Source organism: Leptosomus discolor, chromosome 25, assembly GCF_034619465.1.
Source record: "Leptosomus discolor isolate bLepDis1 chromosome 25, bLepDis1.hap2, whole genome shotgun sequence".
NCBI classification, from domain to species: Eukaryota; Metazoa; Chordata; class Aves; order Leptosomiformes; family Leptosomidae; genus Leptosomus; species Leptosomus discolor.
Genome location: NC_141415.1, coordinates 4,302,747 through 4,312,767, shown reverse-complemented (window position 1 = coordinate 4,312,767; position 10,021 = coordinate 4,302,747).

The following is a 10,021-nucleotide window of genomic DNA, read 5'->3' as shown; positions in this document are numbered from 1 at the left end:
GGAGCAGCACTGGACTATCCCCCTGCGGCAAACCCCAGGATCCCAGTGTCTTCCCTGCTCGTTTTAAGGAGCCCACGACACTGTCCATGCACTGAGCATCCCGGTGGAAAAAAAAAAAGCCGCTGACTCTCTGCACCATTCATGCCCCAAAAGCGCTGCCTGCACCTTCCTGCAGAGCCCCGGACGCCTTCAGTGCCAGCGCAGTCCTGTGCAGCCTGGCAGGGACCTGCTGAGATGACAAACGCTGCCGCAGCCGCTGCTCCATTAGGATTCCTCTCATGCCGTGCCACCACGCTCTCGGAACGAGGTGAGAGCCCAGCCGGGGTTTTCTCCGCAATTGCTTTGCAGCACCGGAGCGCTTGTGGTGAGCAGCCCCGGCGTGCCCTGCTTGCAGCAGGGCGGAGCTGCTGCCTGAGGCTCAGATGGGGGAAAGCTGCCAATAACAATGTGAGTTTGATGGGGAAACCACCTTCCCCGTTTGTCCCGGCGTCGCTGCTTCTGCTTCTCCTGCTCGTGGTTTGCTAGGGTACATCCCGATCTTAATTATGCTGCGTGCCCTGGGAAAAGCCTTTTTTTTTTTTGTTCAGGCTCTTCCTCAATTCACCATCGTCTTGGACCAACAGCTTCAGCGGCTTTTAGCCCACCTGCTAAACAGGTGATCTGAAAATGGTACCTCTAAATCCAGGTTTTCCCTCCTTCCCAAACATGTTTTACTTTCTCAAACACAGGGGCAGAGTTAAGGGTACTTGGGGGACTGGCACTACTTTGGTGAGCTGATAACAGTGTCTAAACAAGCAACAAACATCCCCTGAGTGACCTGCCCTTTGTTAGCATAGTGCTATGGGTGGCTAAACGTATTTAAACTCATTCAAAACCCTGAGAGGATTGATGACTCATTTGCTTGAGGCTGGATTTTGAAGCCAGGCGTCCTGACACCCGACCACTTCCCACTCCCCCTCTGCTCCCTGTGCTGTGCCACTGTAAAGAGTCATTATTGCTGCTGGTTTATCACACCATCAAGCCAAGAGGCACTAATTACCAGTGAGGGGGACAAGGGCACAGAGTCCACAGGGAAGGAGCCTGTGTGATGGTACTGCTTGCTGCCTGCTTAGCACCGGGCTGTGATCTCCCTGGGAAGAGGAGCAGTGGTTCGGGGCAAACAAAGTTTCCGGCTCAGTTTTCACTCACTGGAGGCAGGGGAGCTGGAGGAGCCCGAGGGATGGGTATTAGCGAGTGGCTGCAAAGCTTGGGGAGCGCGGAGCCAGACATTGGGGATGGGAATGTGGTGCAAAACGCGGCCTCACAGCACCTGTGTTGCAGAAATCACCAGATTTAGGATTTTAGGATACTGCTTAGAAATCCCCTTACTTTTTCCATCTTGATTTAAATATCAAGAATTCTAATTAGTGGATATTAGTAGGAGAGACTAATGATTATTTTGGGAAGATAAGCCTCAAATGGAATAAATGATCAAATATAAAACAAAATCTGTATTGCCAATGCTGCTAGCATACCCCTGTAAAGTCCCAGACCTAAGGTATTCATTAACCAATAATCTGTTAGTGGTTAGAAACAAGGATAATGTGTTGTAGTCCGAGATATCTACCAGACAGGATTTATTATGGTACTCATTGTGTATAATCTTTGAATCATGACCAAAGCAGGTACGAGCCAAGAGCCTACGACCCAAGGACATGTTCCTTGACCATACACGGTCAATTCGAGGAGTGGTTGAGACCTCCGACTCACTCACGGACCACTTACCCAAATTATACCACCTACTTAAAAGAGAACAGAAGACTATGACAGAGGCTGCGCGCTAATTTGCATCAAAAGCAAGGAAAGAAGAACCAATCATCGAGAGAATGATAACGAATATGCATTGTATAGACTCAATATGTATGAATTTAATATATAAATATTTGTTGATTGCAATGCACAGACGGACATCTTTGGGAAGGGTCCCATGTCCCCCGTGCGCGTCGTTAATAAAGGGCGTCTCTACTGATCTAACTTTGCGTAGAGAAGTTTTTCTTACCCACTGCAGATTTGCAACACCTGAGCAGCCCTTGAGCAGGGTCAGTGCCTTCCCCAGCTCCTGCTTGCTCCTTCCAGGCAGGAACAACCCATTCCGTGCCCTCTTGCCAGGCACACTGGGTGTCCCCAGGGGTGACACACAAGGGCAAGACCTCGATGGACACTGGCAGCACCCTTCATCATGGTTACATGGTCAGAGACCTCTGCCTATAGGTGCTCTCCACCTAAATACACCTCCCAGCCAATGCAACAGGCTTAATTTGCCCCAAGAAGAATCAGATGAGGCATGAGGGACCTATAACTGCTGGGGGTTAGAGAAGATGTGTCCCAAGAGCCACGCTGCGATTCACCACTGCTCGCCCAGGGGCTGCAGCTCAGGCACCCAGAGAGCCCTGGGGCTGCCGATGGGATGCTCGGGAAGACCACACTTTGCTGAGATGGGCAGCTCTGCGTTGCTGTCAGGTAATTAGCTCCTGTTCACATCCTTAGGTGTGCGGTTGGTCTCCTATTAATGCAATTAGCACTGCGGCGTTAGCATAAGTCCGTAATTGGCGCAGAAGGCAGGCTGCAGCTCAGCTGCTGAGCGCCAAGCAGCGCCTATTTTGGGGTTTATCTGAGCAGAGTGAGAAGAGACGGCTGGTGGTCACCTTTCCAAGTGCAGGACAGGCTGGTTTTTGTGTGAATCCCTAGTTGTGCACCTACGTGTGCTCCCTGCCTGCTCCAGCCTCAAAGCAAAGCAGTTTTCCACCCTCTGTCCTTGCTTCAAACGTGCAGAGCTGTTTAGGGGAGCTGATGAGAGGTGTCCCAGCCCCTTCACAGAGCTGTGGGACTGGGCGAGCTGGGGTCCATCCTTTTAGGGGGTCAGAGGACCAGATCTGACCTTGGTTGCATGCAAGTCCTCTCCCAAAGCCTTTTATTCCCCAGGGCTGTGAGGATGTCAGAGGTGACCGTCTATCTGGTCGCTGTGCCGGAGGGTGAGGGTGGACAGGGGGAGGAATGACACGTCTGCCCACCCCTGGCTGTTCCCTGGCACCCAGCTCATCTTGGCAGGTTATCAGCCCGTGTCAAAGCTCGGCTTTTGGCAAGTTGATCTGACAAAACACCCTGTTCCTCTGATGCCCCACGATGCTGATGGCAAACGCCATTGGCCTTTAGGGATGTCAGGGACATGGAAGGAGGATTGTGTGGGATGGGGACAGGCTGTGGTGGGTCCACCTCCATCCCACCCCACCAGAGGTTTCACCTTCCTGACCACCAGTGCGAAATCCCCAGCCCTTTTCTGGAGAAACCAACAAGCTGTCTGCTTTCTCCAGCCAGCGCTTTGGTGGTTAATAGCTGAGCAGATGAAGCTGTGGCAAAGCGAAGGTCCCTGACAAGCCCTTGCTCCAGCGAGGTTGTTTGGCTTTGGGAAAGCTTCTGACAATCTTGATTAACAACCTCTTCATCTGTTCATGCCGGTGATAAGCCATGGGAGCTCTGGGCCATTTCAGCTCTATAATCAAGAAGGTTTGAAAGAAGCAATTTTCTCTTCTTGCAACCCGGTTAATTCTCATTTAATTGCTACCCATTTTGCATAGATTTTCCTCGATTGCCATGGCACTGGCTCCACACTTCCTCCTCTCCAGCGGTGCTTGACTCACGTCTTGTTTTGCCAGGCTGGAATTTGCGATGCTTCAGGTTGTGTTGGGGCCTTCAAATCTCTCCACGCAATTTAGGTGTAACATGCCTGAGATGCGCCTTTTATAGGAGAAAATATCTGGGGACTGGGATAGGCTCTGTTCCTTGCTATCGCACAGTATATTGGGGCACTGCTTTTGGAAAATGAAATAGAAAATCACCAGAATTACACACAGATGGGCAATTTTAGGGGCAGGAAACACACCTTCTTTAAAAACAAAAAAAAACAACAGGCAACCAGAATTTAGTGTTCAAGCAAAAAAACTTTCCCCTGGGGGTCAAAAGAGGTAGATGAATGATTTGTAGGCTAATCTGAATTAAAATATGTGGGTTTGGCCCATCTTCAGGGTGGGTCTGTGTGCAAGGGTTAACACCAAGGTGGGAAGGGGTTAAAAGCCTCCCTGCCACGGAAACACAGCAGCTAATGAGAATTTCCATAACAAGTTGGGGACAAGCACCCAGGTGATGCTGCCTGGAAGCAGTGGGGCTGCTCTGGGAGGTGGTGAGATGCACTGAGATACAGTTTATAACGAATGTGTTGGGTCTCAACTGGCCTGGAGAGATGGGCCAGAAACACAGAAATGCTGGAATCTGCCTGGTGATCCTGGCCATCCCCAGGCATGCTGGGGGGGAGTGGAAAGAGCACATGGTGGCATCTCCCAGCTATGACAAGCGAGAGACCTGCAGTCCCAGCAGCACCCGTGCAGCAGGGACTGGAAGTAGCAGCTAATTCAAGGCTGCACCTGCACAGGACACATCAGTGTGGGTTGGAGGCTGCCCTGAAATCGTGGCCGTGGGCTGCTCCCGACCAGGCTGGGCAGTCTCCAGGGCGTGCAGGTGACAAGCTGCAGTGGCTCAGCTCATCTCTCTGTCACCATGTGCGAGCTTGCTTGCTTTCAGCTTGAAATTTTTTTTTTTTAGTGCTGGTAATCGGATGAGTTTCCCTTAGCACCACCTGGCACAAAGGCAGCAGCCAGAAAGATCCTTGTGTGGAAAGATCTGTGGAATGAGCCATTCCTCGTTGAGCAAAAAAAGGGCTATTTTATCTGCTTAGGCAATCTGTGGTCTCTAAGCACATCTTAACCATGTTAGTGCATTAAAATACAGCTCCCATTAGCCACCCAAATAATTTTCATCAGCATCATGAGCATTTCTATTACCATGGCTTTGGGTTAGTGATGCAGCACCGGTCAAACTTCAATAAGGATATAATCGTTCTAGCCTATAATCCAAGGATTTTCCTGAATATCTCATCTTATTTTCCTTTTGAACCAGCAGGCACAGTCACACTGCTTTTTCCTGGCTTGTTCTGAAATCCTACTTCTGTGTTTGCAGTGTATTTCGTTTACATGTGCTTCTCAGGCTACTGGTTTCCTTGTTTGTGTTCCTCCAGGTCTCGGGCTCCTGCTGTGCTGACAACCCCTCTGCAATCAGGAATGCTGCAAATTCTTGAGCCAGGGCTCCCCTTTTTGTCCTGTACTTCACATATGCACAGATTTCTCCAGAGCCACCAGCTCCTTGGGACTCTCCACCCACCCCATTGAAGTCATACTCCCGCAAGAAGGACCTCATCCAGCCTCCAAGACTTCACCTGGCACCCCCAGAGCTGCAAGCACAGGACAGCAGACCCTCCTAGTTGCAACATGGCTGAATCATCTGCTCTCCCAAAGGCTGGTTTCATCCCAGGCAAAGCTGAAGCCCTTCTGGAAGCAGAGAAATGTTAATTCTTTCTGGCAGTCGGAGATGATCCTTTGGGACGGAGCCATGAGCCCTGACACCTTGTGATCAGAGCTCGGCCATGCTCAGCACGCTCAGCGGACAAACCTCGAAGACTTTGTGCTGGCTGAGCCGTGATGGCCCTGTCACCAACACCATGTGGTGGAAAGGGCAGGTGAGGACCAGTGGTTTGTGATTTGCCTCGATGCAAAAATGGGGAGGCAGCAAATGAAGCAGCCAGGGACCGTGAGAAGAGATGGGCTTCTGGATCTCAAGCACTTGCCTCTGGTACTGCTGGGGGACCCCACTGGGCATTGGTCCCCGTGGGCAGAGAGCTGAGTGAGGGAAGTTGTGACCCTTCTGCTGCACCCAAAATTAAGGTCTCCTGCTGTGAGCGCTAGGGAGGGCAGCTCGATGTGTCAGCAAGCTGGCTGGAAATGGATGGTGCTGTTGGAGCAGAAAGCAATCATGTGTGAGGGATTGTTGGTTGGGTCATGATGGAGTAACTCCTGGTGGGGCTGTTTCCTCTGGGACAGAAGGAGGCTGCGGGCTGCTGAGAAGGGTCCCAAGCCCCCCATCACACTGATGATTCCTGAAGCACGTCTCAGACCTGGAAGACTGGGGCTGGAGAATGCTCTGCAGCAGAGGTGTCTGGCAGGACGGTGCTCAGCAGGCAGAGCCCAGCATCTCCCTGTGCAACACGGTGCAATTCCGTGCCTCAGTTTCCCCTGCTAACAGGAGGCTCAGCAGCAGATTTGAGCTGCCTAGAAGCAATAGTCTTCCATGGAAACTTTTGCCTGACAGGGAGTAAGGCAGGGCAGGGGAGCTTGGCCATGGTGCTTGCAGGGGCTCTGCTAGTGCTGTGATGGGAGCAGGCTGTTGGCGACTGCAAGGGGCCAAAATATTTCCAAACAAACCTGGAAAACCCTTGGTGCACATCGCCATGAGAGCATCACTGAGGGCTCCAGTTGTGAGCATGGACTCAGGTGTGGGTGACCACATGGATAGATCCAGAGCCACGAGCAGGAGTGATTCTTGGTTGTGGGCCTGACCCATCACTGCTCCTTGCAGCTGCCCATCTCCAGCATGTTGTTCGATGCACACACCTCTGCTGCCTTTGGCACGGCTGTGGGGGCCCTTGAAGAGTGGCCAGAAAAGCCTTTTCTCCAGGACTGAAGAGACAGGGACTCCAATGGGATCTGTGGGAGCCGCACTTGCGTCTCTGATCTTTAGATTTCCTCTAAATTGGAAAAATACAGCCCTTTGAAAATTTCATGAGGGTGGCAGAGAGCTGCCTGTCTCTCACTGCCACGCGCTTCTGAAAGCCATTTAACTGTGACTGCAGTGACAACTGTCAGCGGGAGGCTCGCGCTGGGAGGAGAGCAGTGAGAGAGAGGGCATTGGAATTAAAGGATGAAATATTTATTTGGGGGTTTGGCAGCACACTAGAAGGACAATCACAGGCGAGAAGCATCTTGGGGTGGATGGTGCTGAAAGCCAAAAATGAGCCCATCAAGCTATAAACCGCCATGACATTTTCTCTCCCTCCCCACCTCCCACCCCTTTCAGGATCATTGCCAGCCTGGGAGAGAGAGGGTTAAACATTCAGGAATGGCCCAAAGCTGTAGGCAACCAGAAAGAAATTCAATGTCTTAGCCAGGATGGACAAAGGGGAATGATAGTCCAGCTTGGCTTTAAATACAAGCTATAAACCCTCTGATTGATGGGCAGTGCATCATGCCCATGGCGGTGGAGCAGGAACAGGGATGTCCTGGCTCTGTCAGCAAGGACGTTTGCCCAGGGCAGCTTGGTGGGAAGGTGGGAGCTTTGCTGGCTCTTGGTTCTCTGGGGCCACAGCGCAGGGCAGTCAGGACCCCTGAGCTATGACCCTGGTGGTAGAACTGAGGCTGGGGAGCGACTCCAGGGCTGGAGGTAACCTCCATGTGGGTTTCATGTGTTAATCAAATAAAGAAGTTAAATTAAATTCCATCTCTGTGTGCTAAATTAAACTCCACTCCTGTGAGTCCATCTCACTCCCAGCCTGAGATGTCCCATAGCACCATGAGGTCCCATCCTCGGGGCCCTACTTTGCTTCTCCCAGCTCCAAGAGGTGCCAGGATAGCATCAAGGGTTAATGCAGAATTATCTCAAGAGGGTACAACCTCATCAAGAGCACAGGATTGGCAGGTCATTAATCTTGGAATTACCTGATAACTTTAAATACAATCATGTAATCAGCAGGAACCTGTAATTATTATTTATGTGCATGGTGCTCACCAAATTACAGTGCACTCCAAGGCTCTGTGTGATGAACAAAATAATTCTGCAACAGAAGAACTTGACCAGAAAGATGTTTGTGTCTGAATTTCACTCGTAAACATTGATGTACGAAATGAAATTCAAGTTTAATTGGCCCTCCCTCCTGCTGTGAAGCACATTACATTTTTATTCTGTCTTAGCTCAGCTGGCAAGAGGGAGCATCATGGAAAACTTGGAGGAGTTTCTGTAGCCCTGATGGTACTTGCATGGGAGACCCACACAGGGTGTTCCTCACCCCCCCTTAGATGAGATAGTGTGGATACCTTCACGGCCAGCCTGTATCCCACCTCCATGCTATGGGCATGTGGACTTGGGGTAGACAGAAGACAAAAAAGCTACCAGCTGCTCCAGGTGCCTCTGTGGCCAGTGGGATGGTGAGCCCACTGCAGCATCAGGATGCTCCCATGGAAAGTGGGGAGGCACCATGCTAGGGTGTCTCTTCCAAAAGATAAACATGCTTCAAAAGTCCTTGTGAGAGGAATCAAAGTAATTTTAATCAAACAAGGCTGAGAATACACACACTTCTCCAACTGCAGAGAGTGAAGTCATGTCAGTCAGAGCAGACCACCAAGAGGAGAGGGAAAAAACAGTGGCGTGAACACAGATGCTTCTGTTTGGGTTTCTTTCTTTGGTTTTTCAGTTTCCAGCTTCTTTTCCACCAAAAATGACCCTGCTTTAGAAAAATCCAAATTGAACATGTAGTGCATCACTTTTTAGTAACATCACTTGTATGTATGATGAAAAAAGCTCCCTGGGGCATTTCCCCTTCTCCATAGCCAGCAGATCTTTATCAGCTCCTGCCAAAGCACCTGGCAGAGAAATCAAACTGACTCATGGTAAGGACAGACAAGTCTACTCCTTGTAGGGCATCAGCAGAAAGTATCTGTAAGGCTGGGAGCTGCCAGTTTTCCCATTGTATAACTCTTGGGGTCTCATTCTCACCCATATATTGGGTAAGGGGCAGTTTCTGGGACTGTTGGTGATGGACAACCCATGTGCAGGGTATGGTCCACATTGTGGTCATTCTAGCATATTGGGAGCTGTCACTGCTCCCAGCACATTACTGGAGGCAATGGGGTATTCCTAGTTTTGGCTGCACAGTAGACATGCAAGTAGGAAATCTCAGTAGGAGGGAATTGGGAAGAATTTGCTTCAAACTACTGAACTTCTTAAATGTTTAAAGAAAGAGCCTGGAAGTTTTTGCCTACGCCTCCCTTTAAAGAAAAAAAAAAAAAAAAGATTTGATTCCTTTCTGGTGCTGTATCGCAAGGAAATCACAGAGTACTACAATTTCAAAGATGCTTAAATCTCCCCACGGCAGGAAATACTTATGCCTGTTCTTTATACTGGGGAAACTGAGGCACAGAAGTTTGAAGGGACTCGTACCAGACCCTGTAGGGCCCCAGTGACAAAATCCCTGGGCTGCAGAGAGCAGACTCGGCCTGTAAACCCTCTGGCATCCTCCCCCTGGCCGAGCATCCCCAGACCTCATATGGGGTAGGGAAAACGTGGCTCCGAGGAGTTCAGGGTGAAACCCTCCAGCTTGCATGGACTTCTCTGCTCAGCTGCTTTTGGTGACCACACGAAACAGGGCATCGGGGGTGGATCAGGGACTTGGCAGCTTCGTGGGAGATGGTCCGAGGTCCCCAGCATGGGGAGGGAGGCTGCTGCTCCTCCAAGGCACTTAACCCCAGCGCGGGAATGATTTGGCCCCATCCCCTGCATAAGAGCAAGGAGCAGCTTTGGCACAGAGCCTCCTGCACGGGTAAAAGCAGGGCAGGGAGGAGGAGAGCAAAGCCACGACATGTCCCCACAGTAGCTGCCTTCGGGGAGCTCAGCCACCACTTTGCTGCAGTGCTCCCTTGCATTTTCACCCCTCGAGCAGGGGCACGGAGTCAGCCTGAGGTCCAGGGGCTTTGCAAAGAACTGTTGACCCATCTGGGCTGGGACAGACCACAGGATTAACTAAACCTCATGCCTCCCTTCAGACAAAGCCCCCTTCGTGTGGCTGTTCAGAGCCTCTGGAACCCATCCCTGTCCCCTGCACGGGTCCCTCCACTCTCCTGCTCCATTGCTCTGCCTCACACGCTCAGTGTCAAGGTGAGAAATGACCTGGTCAGACCAAGCAGCCATTACAGGACATCCCAAGGACCTTGCAAGGGGCAGGGGAAGGGCTCAAATAACCCCACAGCCACATAAAGCAATGTCTGCAATCAGTCCAGGGTTCTCCATCCATGCTCTGTCAACCCAGGAGGCTTTGCCCCACCCCACC